This window comes from Selaginella moellendorffii, unplaced genomic scaffold (genome assembly GCF_000143415.4).
Source record: "Selaginella moellendorffii unplaced genomic scaffold, v1.0 SELMOscaffold_0, whole genome shotgun sequence".
Classification (NCBI taxonomy): domain Eukaryota; kingdom Viridiplantae; phylum Streptophyta; class Lycopodiopsida; order Selaginellales; family Selaginellaceae; genus Selaginella; species Selaginella moellendorffii.
The window spans coordinates 5,914,249-5,926,164 of NW_003314261.1; the positions used below are offsets into that span (position 1 = coordinate 5,914,249).

At 37.7% G+C, this 11,916-nt stretch overlaps 1 pseudogene; it reads right to left on the reverse strand.

Annotated features, from left to right (window-relative positions):
• Positions 1 to 2,666: 2,666 nt before the first annotated feature.
• LOC9632770 lies at positions 2,667 to 5,056 on the reverse strand (annotated as a pseudogene).
• Between the last annotated feature and the right edge of the window lie 6,860 nt (positions 5,057 to 11,916).

The window sequence follows — 11,916 nt, forward strand, 5'->3', positions numbered from 1 at the left end:
TTTTTAAAAAAAAAAAATGATTCTACACTACCGGCCAAAAGCCCTTTCCATGATCTACCGATCTTCATGTTTAATAACAACTGTGGCAATACACGGCTCCTCTTTCCCACCAGCAAGTGCTCTAGAAAACTTAAAGGAATCGTGGCCTTGTCGATTCATCCCAAGCCACCTGCAGAAGCAGAGACATAAACGTTCTGTGAAGGTTTTGTAAACTTCTCAAAGTGGTTCGCCCATAATGGATCCCAGGCGCAGCGCGTCGCATCCAAGAAGGTAGTCATAACACGCAAGGAATCTTTGCTTTACTATTCTGATTCTGGCGGCAAAAGGATGAATCGCTGATGATGGAGTTCCATGACTTGAAATCACAGAGAACCTACACAGTATGATCCATGTCTAGTCACAGGCGTTTTTCTAGGTCTTTCCCTTTTGTTACCAAGGTTTTAAGGACCAAAGAGGATTACAACGCCCACGGAAACGGATTGCGTCCAGATAAGCACAAAATTGTGTCTGATGCATCTTCCAACACTCGAATTCCAGCTACACTTGCTGGTTATGAACGCAACTACTGAACACCATTTTGATCCATAGCGAAACAGTTTGATCTTCGTTTATTTGTAGTGTAGAAACTTGATGCATTCTTAAGCTTTTATAGGGCAAGCGTGTGCGAGGGGAAACAACTCCCAGGAAAAACACTTTCCTTTTCTTTTTTTTCATCTGATTCTTCGTCTGAAAATCAGACGAATCCAACCAGCTCCAACCAGCTGCTCAAAGCATGCGATCCAATAAGCCAGACAGTAGGGCATGCATGTGAGTTGGCCTGCGTAATCTCCATTTCCCGGTGGCTGTCTTGCACGGTTAAGGAAACCTTTTCAAAAATCTAAAGGCTGAAGATAACAGGTGTTAGAACCCAGCGACAAGTAAAAGATCCACACCTGATTCCGATGTAACTCTCGAACCACCCTCGTCCTACCCCAGCCGTTAAGCTGGAAGAGACAAATGGTACGTGAAAATTCAGTTGGGCATCATAAAGAATGTCTACTCCACTACCCTGGTACCCCGTGTCAAATGCTCGACCTGTAGCAGCACCAGACATAAACAATCATGCAAAATTGCTGTTGCTATCTGTATGGCTTGTTGTGGACGGTAGTCCTTGTACTGCTGCACCTCTTCCGCTCTCATCCATGTACACTGATTGAACTGTGTCAGTTATCTCGCATTTTCTTCCATACTGTATCGCTCTTCCTCCTGGTTTCCTCATGGTTGCTAGTGTATGACTGTGATAATTGTCTTGTGCTGGATGATTTTTCTGCACAAAGAATGCTTGTTTCCGTGTCTTGTATGCTAGAAGTTGATGTTGTGTAATCCAGAAACACAAAAGTCAAGTGTAAGCCTTTTTTTTAATGCAGGTTCCAAATGATTGTAATTCAGCAGGGCAATATTTCTATCTACCAAGTAGAGTAATGGGAACTATTGCAAACCATTGTTGAAGAGCTGTAATATTTAAAAATTACGGTGCAAAAGCCAGTGCTACTTTTTCAAAGCTAAGAAATTGGTTCCCTTTCAACAAAGTTTGCTGCTGGGTTTTGCCTTTAAAGCAGAAGCTGGTGTGCCAAATCCAAACCCTTCACACTCACCCGAGGAGAGGAACTATGTCGTGTGGTCTGTTACACAGGTGGAGCTCGTTCATACGTACATGGACTTCCTCTTCCATGGGGGCTGCTATCTGGTTCGGCTGGATGAGCTGTATTATTTGGATTTATTTAGTTTATTTTCTGGCAATTTGAAATTTGTTTTATACCATCATTCTAATTAATGATGAGAGGACCATATTATAGATTAAAACTTTTTTCTCAATCTATTTTTTAATATCTGTAAGACATGATGTTTTTCCTTTTTCTCAATCTCATTTTAATATTTGTCATGCTCATTGAATAGCCCACCGCTTGATAAGACTTATCATTCCGTTCAGCTGTTGAATCTGTAATAATAACAAATACAGCTCAAAAAATACAAAATCATCTGAGAGGGATTAGAGGAAGATCAAGTACATTCTTTTGGGTTTTCAGCAACTGCCATTTTTAGATGTGCCTCCGCTCTGAAATGGAAATTTAAAGTCAGTAATAGATACAATTCATACGTACTTCAGTGATAGTTCCCTCAATGTAGCTAGTTTAGGGAAGTTATGTATTGGCTGAGCATCTTTCAATGTGGAGGTGATCTCAGTGTCTGTTTTTTTTCTAAATAGAAACTTTGCCATTTGTGATTTTACATTATGGAAATCATCAGATTTTGAGTTAGCTTAAATTTAATTTATGTTTCTCACAAATTTACACCAAATACCTTATCTATTTCATTAACAAAGTGAGATTCCGATGCCTTTGTTGCTTTTCTTTGAAAATGTTTGGTGTCCTCGCAATCTTAGGACAATGATTAGCATTGTGAATATATTTTAGCAAAGAAACATCATTCTTGTGTTAAAAGGTTCTACCGTGAAGATGTTCTATTTGTTGTTCATTCTGAAATTGGTATAAAGTTTTTTCTTTATGCGTCATGTTTTTTTTCTCGGTAGCAAAAGCAATCAGCAACTGGTCTATCAGTCTGTTTTTTCTGAAAGTCCTTCCTGTGTAGAAAAAGAATTAATAAAAAGGTATAAACAAGCAAGCCAATCATAATCTTTTCTGCATTATTTGCAGTTGATACTCTAATTGTTGAACAATAAGTGTTCTTTCAAATCCTTGTTTGTCATGAGTGGGCTCCACAAAGTTTGCTTCCAAAACTCCTAAATAACCTTAAAGAATGTATCAAAGACCAATAGTAGAATAGTAAAACTTGCCATAGACACCTCGCCCTTATTTTCGTGATGAATTCCATATTTTCCAAAAGGGCTGTCATATATTAAATGAGAAAAATGATCTTTTTGAATGATTGGTTACCTTAATAAGTCGGTTTTTGTGGTAGACATTAAATCCTTGTATATCTATTTGTTGTGTGTACCAAAAGTGTACTTTTGCAGATATCTACATTCAAAGTTGAATAAATATCAAAGAAAATTTTAATAATGGGGACAACTACTTTTAAATCATTTTGAAACTTGAAATTAAGATGCTCTATATGCATTGCATCACTCCTTATGTCAGAGTGTTCAACTTCTTGATTTCGAAGAGTGATCTTGAAGTTTTTTGGTAGATGCAAATACAACATTGAAATATATACCTACAAACCTGAGTGGATGAGAAAGTGTATTTTAAATTTTTTCTTACCCGTAAAGAAACTTTGTACAGGAAAAAGTGTTTAATACTGGAATACTTTTTTGCCATTTCACATTGTATGTCATGTTGACCATTTCTAATTTGGATATCCTTGATGGGTGTCAGAAAAGTAAAATTTTAAAATATAAAACATACATGAGGATCAGATTTGAAGTCTAGTTCAATTTGTTGCTCGTCATTCTCCCATAGATTATAGATAATTATTCTTGTCCCTTGGTCATTAATTTTCTTGAACTTGAATAGTAGAGACACATAACTTAAGATTATTGATCTAGAGTACCTACTTGGCTATGAATAGATCCTTCATTTTGATAAGGACTCCATTTAGTGATTACGTCCATACAAATTTTCCAATCTTGATGTGTACATTTATGGATCTCTTTTAACTCAAGCCCATTTCCTTCATAATCCAGCTGCAAATATGAACAATGTGATGTATACACATCTAAGAGAATTTATCCACTCAAAACCATTGGAACTATAATATCTTGCTGCACTGTATCACAGAGAAAGCTATAAGAGAGTAATCCCACACTTTGAATAAATCTGTACACAATGTTAAATAAAGTGGCAAAAAATATGGCAGTCAACTCTTATACCTGTCACCTACTGCAGTGTTTGATTTTGAAAATACAATGACATCTGCACCAAGGCGCATTGTACTTGTCTTGAAACCATTTCCATCTGGTAGTATAAATAATATTAAAAAATGTAAAAAAAAAGATGGCACTTACATTGTCCAATTGTTCTACTGGCTGTGTCATTTACAGAATACCCAAAGGACATACATTGTCGCAAATGATCAAGAGTCATTCCACCACCATTGTCTAAATTAACAAATACAATGTTACTTGCATAAAGAAAGAAAAAAGGAAAAAAAAAATGTCTTACAAACCTTCAAACAAAAGCATTGGCATGCCATTAACTGGATTCTTGAGAACATCTATGTTGGCAAATGTCGCTCCATTTGTTGTCTAGTCGAGTGCATTATCAAGCAGCTCTGCTATTGCTGCAAAAAGTGTAAGATCATGCATTAGAAAAAAAAGAGGAACAGTGATATGCCTATTTGAATTACCACCAAAAGCCCACTTGTGGCTTCTTGCATTAGAATGAAGGAATTTGGGATGCATTTGTACGTGGTCCATTCCAGCTACAAAACCACGTAATGAGTTACTTCCTTAAAAAGCAGTCATAATGAGCAAGGACCTGGCATTGTTTGTGCATTAGAACCATCGTAATTTCCTGCTTTCCAAAACTAGGAACATTGTCTTGGCTGCTGTGTACAAACAACTGTTTTATCATTCTGTGCGGCATCCCCCTGATTTGGGAAAAACTCAAGAAAGTCGGCAGGCATGCACTCGATCTTAGGTTTCTTGTACTGGTTGCCGGCAACACCAGCTCTTGTCTTTCCAAAATTGGTGGACTTGTTTAGAATCAGACAGGGATTGATGCCTCTGGCAGTGAGCTCTTAGTCCCCTCCCATCCTTATGTGGGCCTTCAAGCACTCAATGATACAGTTTGAGAATGCAAAAGTTACAGAGATTCAGAAACAGTGCAACTAAAGAAACGTGCGTAACATATAGTCTGGTGTCGTTTTGTTGAGCACACATATACCTAGATGCATAATGCCCTGTCACGACACAATTTTATTTTCTAATTGAGTTTCAAGTGTGGTCTTTTGAATGCAACCTATTCTGTGACCACACACCAATCAAATTCATTTCTAATCTTTCCAATTAAAGACACATGGGTATCATAATCATTACAAACAACTGTTCACTGTTCATTTTTACACTGCTTGCTGATCATTTTTTTCTAAAGTCTTACAATCTTGTCACTGATAGCAGTCCTATTTTCACTCTTGCAAAGAGATGGAATTCCAATTGGAATAGTATGTATTCTCCATTTGAGTGGGATGGCCGTTCCTGAAACATTTTTTTTTTCTGTGAAAAGTATGGTGCAATACCTTAGCCAAGCTGGGAGACAACAGAGCCTAGAGGGCATGTATACAAGTATTAGTTACTGGGTTTGTGTTTTTCTGGTAACTGAATATCATGCACCATTACAAGATTTGAAGTCCATGTTGTGAAACTTTAGAAGCAACTTTGTTTTTTGCTGGATCCTTGGATAAGCTGTGATCATTTCCAGCACAACTCAATCATCGATTTGATGGTATGTACTGTTTTAAGGACATATTGAGTTTTTTAGAACAAAAAGAATGTGCAGCCAGAAACCTCACTTAGGCTTTCAACTGCCTAGGTAAAATGGAAATCTTATTTTCTTAAGAGCCAATCATGCTGACTTTTGATGGGCATCTGCAGTGGTGTTTTGAGCAGTGGGAGTTGGAAGTGAAGGGAATTATATGCTGGCTGGGTGAGTTCTACCTTTTCAAAGTCAGTTGATAAAATTATAAACTACAAATTAACTTTATAAACGATAGATTTCTACTTCTTCCGTTATGTTTTCAGAGGTTTTTACATGCAAATGAAAGACCGCTAGGTTGCTATGCTGGATTGGATTGCCAGGTGCGGTCAGGCAAGAGAAACAGGTCTTGTCCCCACATTCACATGCAACATTCCTCTTTTTTCTTTCCTCTGCTACCTGACTGCTTCTCTGTTTTGGGCTGCTCCCAGATTCGGGTCGGAGCGATCGAGCAAGATGGATCCATTAGAGTTAATCAGAGCTTCACTTTTGACATCAAGGATCCAAATGTACAATTTTTGCAGCTTTGCAAGTTTTTTTCTACTGACGAGTTTGGGTGGTTGGGCAGAATGCAGTTCTGCTGTTACACGTTGTTTCTAAGACACGTTTTGGAGGAGAAGACTCGCTTGGGATTTCTACGGAAGTTCATGTTGCTGATCTTCTCGTTAAAAAGGGAGGTCTGAGGAAGGTGTCTTTTCTCCTTGTGCCACCTTATTGCTCTGTTTCATTTCAGGTGGTCAAGATGGAAAAACCAAGTGGTATGATCTTTCTGGGAAGAGATTAATGCCGGGGAAGGTGATCAGTCTGTTCGCTTGACTTTTAAAAATGTTCGTTGTTGTCGTGTATTTGCAGGTTTTAATGGACTTAGATGCAAGAATAGCTGAACCCGAGCATGATATCAGTGTTTTCTTGGGTACATGGAATGTAGGAAATGCAAGACCGGTATGTCAGCTATAATTTTGGACCAATTTGCTGATCTTTGGTAGCTCAGGCTGTGGATTTGTCATCGTGGCTTATTACAAAGAGCAAGCATGCTGAATTGCTCTAAGAAACCTTTACTTCTTCTTGGTACATATCCATTTCATTTGAGGATTCAAAAAGTGCAGTGTCACCTCCTTTCCTTTGTTAAAAAATATAAATAAAATACAAGAGATCTTTTCCAGTGTTCATCAAGGGGAATTCGTTTTCATTTTATCATCAAAAGAAAACTTAGTATCAAGAAGGTAAGTTAGGGCGAGTAAGCAATGGGCAGAGACTGACCACCACAATTCCTATAAGCCCGTGATTGGAGTTCGTTAATGATATCAACATTGAAGCCACGTAACAAAGGTAGTGTGGGATTAAACTTGCAAGCTTGGTCCGAATTTGTTTTGAAGCAGGTTCATTCCAGTTCAAAACCAAGTCATCCACGTTTCATAGACATTCTAACCTTTGATGTCAATCTAATAGAAATTGGTTAACTTAAGTACAGAGTTTCATTACCAGCGTAAAGTTGATATACACAGTTGTAAGGTTATGGTTTATATAACCATTTTATTGTGAGGAGCACTTGCATTTTTTATTTACTCCCAGTATAAGCCCTTCATTTTTTGGATGATGGTACAAAACCAATTACATCATTAGATACATCTAGCACAAACCTCCCCACGGGTGGATGTTTTATCATTTGTGTCTTGACATGTGTCGAATCCTTTTTCCAGCTCGTAAGAATTGGTTCTTTAGAACCGTAAAGATGATCAACTAAGTATGATGGAATGTTAACATCCCTGGTCGTATTTTCCACGTGTATCTTCCCCTTTAAAGTCATAAGCTGTTTCACTGGGCCAACATACTTGCACACAGCACACACTGCAGTGTCTTTAGATGTTCTTTGTGTCACTATTGTATCACATGAGCTGCAAATGGTATGGATAAAAATAGGACGCAGCCTATCTATCTCAAACCATCCTGGCACCTGTAATTGATTTGATGTCTGTTTTAGCATGTATTATATCTCATGTGGCTTACCCCATTACAACATATAGCAAGACTCCGGTATAAGGCTGTTAAAAAATGGTTCTTTGCTGGATCAAGTATGCATGTGACGATAGTCATTCCAGAGACATTCGCTCTTTTAAATACACCATCTCCTTGTAAGTTTATAAAGCACCAGCTAGGAGCAGTTTCCGAAAGGAATTCATTTAGCATCTCTCTGAATATATATATATTGCTTGCTAGGAATTTTACCTGGCACAAGTAAAATTGGGATCTATCAGTAATAGAATAAGTAAGTAATTATTCTATTACAGTTAACGTGTCGCTGGAGTCTCCATTGTCTGCAACTGTGATCTCAGCAGTATTATGTGCTAGGCTGTTGACCTTAATCATGACAGCTTCAATAGATCCAATTGAATCACGTCCCCTATGCATGTTAGTAAACTCTGCTATGCTTATTGTGGGCACAGACAGTCGCAACAAAGGAGGACTGTGCTGGAATTCTTCAACTATGGTTGTGTCCATGATCTTCAGAGTAAATCCCCATGTCCCCCTATCATATTTTGGGACTGTGGGGATAACTTCAAAACCATACAACTTGAGCCATTTTCCTCTGGTAAATCCTGTGCATGTTTCTCTGCTACTTCGTGGAACATCCATATAGTAATAGTTTCAGTGCCACCAAAGTCAGTCATGTCTACATGCAGTCGATTGCCTCCATGCACAAGGCCTCATTTGAGACCGTAGCTGTTGAGTGTATACCCTGCAAACATTAACGTGCTTGCACTCTCGTCAATGCCAGTTATTTCAATTGCTGCTGAGATTTCCATATGTTGGAGTTGCTTGATGTTTGTAATTTGCTGTGTTTCCATAGAAGATAAAGCTACAAGATTTTATCAAGGTTAGTAATTCTACAGTTTGTTTTCTAAATTACCTTGACCAACCGAAACATTAGCTGTATATGCAATGGAGTCTTCCCTGTGCGTTTCTTCATGAGGTGTTTCATCTTTGTTTGAAACATATTTCACATTTAATTATTCTTAGCTAAAACATAACATACCTCCATCAGTAGCTAATGCTCTTGATTTCAGACAATCTAATTGTCATTAAAAAAACATAGAAAGTAAAAGAAATGTTTGGATGGACTTTAAAATAACTTTTTTTTTGCAATTTGTACCTTCATTAACAACGCTGGTGTCTTCCTGACATGGTTCTGTAACTTTGAAAAAAGAAAGATTGCAAGTGTTTAGAAAAAATAGTAAAGTCATTTTTTTTGCTTTGTAACCTTCATCGATGATGGCAGTATCTGCCTTTTTTGATTCCGATTGGTCTGTAGGAATTTAAAAACTTTTAGGAAAACAAAAAAATGAAAATTGTGTAATATTGTTATACCTTTTCCTTGCATATTCTCAATTTCCATCTCACATGCTTTGTGTTTTCTTCTTTGAACCTCAGCTGTGCATTCTTCAATGCAATCCCTGGAAATTCAGACAAACTAATAACGAAAATACCTTCTTCAACATCATTTATCGGAGGAATTGTGGTCAATGTGTCTTTAAGCCTCTTTCGATTGCTCTCTCTTGGTGCCTTTGAAGGTCCAAGCACTTTAAAAATAGCTTTGGAAATGTGTGTACAAACCAAGAGTGTCTCTTTCCATCTCTTTATCGTTACCTGACCTAAAAATAAATCCCCTCTTTTAAAATTAATAATATTTGGACAAATGTGAAAGGTATCTAGAGAGGGCAATTCATTAGACGATCAACAAATGAGTTCAGCAATTGTTATCTAGGTGGATCACTCGGATGAAAGGAAGGATATTGTATTTTATGGCTGAGATACACTATAATGAGGTATATGGTCAATACTTTGGCCCGAACTAAATGTATACTTTGGCTGAATATTGTATTTTATGGGTGAGCATTGTATACATCGGCCCAGTTTGCAGCGTTGCCAATTGGCCGCTTCATGGCTGCACTATTGCCCACCAGGGTCTACTACACGGGCTCAGGGTTTTTCACTCAATCCAGGGCTCTTCATCAAGAAGGAGCGTCTTCATCACCATCTTCACCAATGTTGGCTCTGCAGTTGGGAATGGTGGTGTTTGTGTGGTCTTCATCATCATACCATAACTTTCTACAGGATGAAGTTCCATTTCTACAATGAGCTCTTGCTGGTGATCACCACTCAGGTAAGAAAACAAGCTTTTCTTGCTTGCTTTCCTTTGAAGTGTTTTGGTCGAAGTCAACTTGGATGGGCTGGTCTTTTGCGAAAGAATCTGGTGGAGCTACTATCTCGCGTGATTATATCATGAATACTATCTTGCGTGTTCGACAGGACTTTGCATGACAAGGTAAGCGTTAAGGACCTGTCAAGGATCTAGTTCTTCCTCTCCTTTGTCTTTGCGTACTACGCACTCCCATGCTACTTCCTCAGCATTCTCTCCTCCATCCCTGGGTTTGCTGGGCCTTCTCCATCTCGGTCCTGGCACAGCATCTCAGGTTGGGCTTCCAGAAGCTTGGCCTCGACTGGGATCTGCATAGAAATCCTCTTGTCCTCTATTCTTCATCATTGCAAACGTCATCATGGGCTACATCCTCATTGCTTACATAATGTTGTCAGCTTACTAATGGACCAACTTCTACAATGCCAAGAAGTTTTCAAACTTCTCTAGCTACCTGTTTACGTCTAAGGGCCAGTTCTACGACATACACATGGACATGGAATTTTTTGAGTCTGTAGTTATTTGAACAAAGATCATGGTTTCTATCCATTGTCTCAATAAAGTGATTTTGACTTCAGAATTATGCTTTTACATCAGCTTTCCTTTCAAAGCTATTTCTAAGAGTTCCATGGCATCTTTAAATGGATTGTAGTCGAAAATTACTTCAGCATGATTTGGATCAATTTGCATCGCTATTCCTTCTAGTCGAATTGGATGCCATTCTCTAGGATTTATTTTCTGATGTAAATCCGTTAGTCTCTCTAGGAGCTTTTCCGACATGTTTCGATTCATGCGGCAACAAGTCTTAATGGGGACTCCAAAACCATAGTGCAGTGTGGTGAAGGTGTACTGCGTTATACCGTTGGTTTTTGTTGTATAGATCCTCTGGATCTCATTTTTCTTTGGAAGCTCATTTCTTTTTCTAACTCTTTTGCTGCTTAATTTTTCAGCTATGACAACCGCCAGGCCTGTGAAGTTAGTTGCCAGTTTCGGAATTCAATAAATGTTAATGTTCAATAATTACCTGAAGCGACATCTTCATTTCTATGGAACTTGCGGAAACGTCAAATTTTTCTTTCATATTCATCTATGAGCCTAGAACAGCCTTGTCTTGTGTCAAAACCATAAATATAATCTTCCGGTGCGCATCCCATGACGTTTAGATATCTAACCTGTTTATCATTAGGATAGAACCTACAGAAAAGAGAACAATATGAATCATACATCAAAGTATAATATCACACCTTTGGTTTATTTTTGTGTCACGATTCCATTTTCGTTCTTTTGCCTTGTCATTCAAACTTTTCAATGCTTCTTCCCATTTTTCATCTTCCCCCATTTGTATCTCTTGTGCTTCACTCATGTTGCCGGTATGACCTAGATATGTAAGTACATGTCTTTTCATTTTTCTTACTTATGACACGTCATCTGCTGCATACGTTACAGTTTGGACAGTGTATGTTTAAGTTTTGGACGTTGTCTAAAGTCGTAAAGTTATCATCAACATGATTGAAGCTTTGCAATTTTTTTTTACAGATGAATGGTCTTGTTTGGATGCTTTACATTCTTTGATCGGAATATGGTGGTTCTGGTATATAGCAGATTCTTATATATCAATGTTTCTGTAATGACATATTGTTCTTAAAAGGCTGGTATTCGTAGTAGATTTCTTGCAAGCTCTGGTGAGAGTAGTGAGCTTTGTTACAATAAAAAGATGTAGATGTTCGCCTGTTGTGGCATAGCAGTTTTTAGGTTTCTGCTAGCTCAGTTCTTAATTAATATAGTAGTACATGTTTTATACATTTTAATTAATAAATATTTATGTTAATTATTTAATATTTGAATCTATATTCGTCATACCTAACACTAGTTGCTCAATCAAATTTTATTTGGCCTTTTCTGTTCCCATCCTCAATGTTCTTCATGATCTTTCATGCTATAAATAGGTATATATATTTATTAAATATAAATATATGCTTGTTTATAGGATGATTAATTCCACATATACTTGCTATAAGGAACATGATGTTAACATTAACATATTTAGACGTAAAATAAGGGTTAAAAATAATTAAACGTAGACTAAGGTTTTAAAACACATCTCCTAGGATACATCACCACTATTTGGTGGTAATACTCCTACCTGCTTCGGTGATAGCGCTCTATTGCATGTAATTATGCTACAGTGCATTGTCAAGCGAGCCGTGAGACTACAATTGAATCGGAGTGCCCACGCTCATCATGGGAATG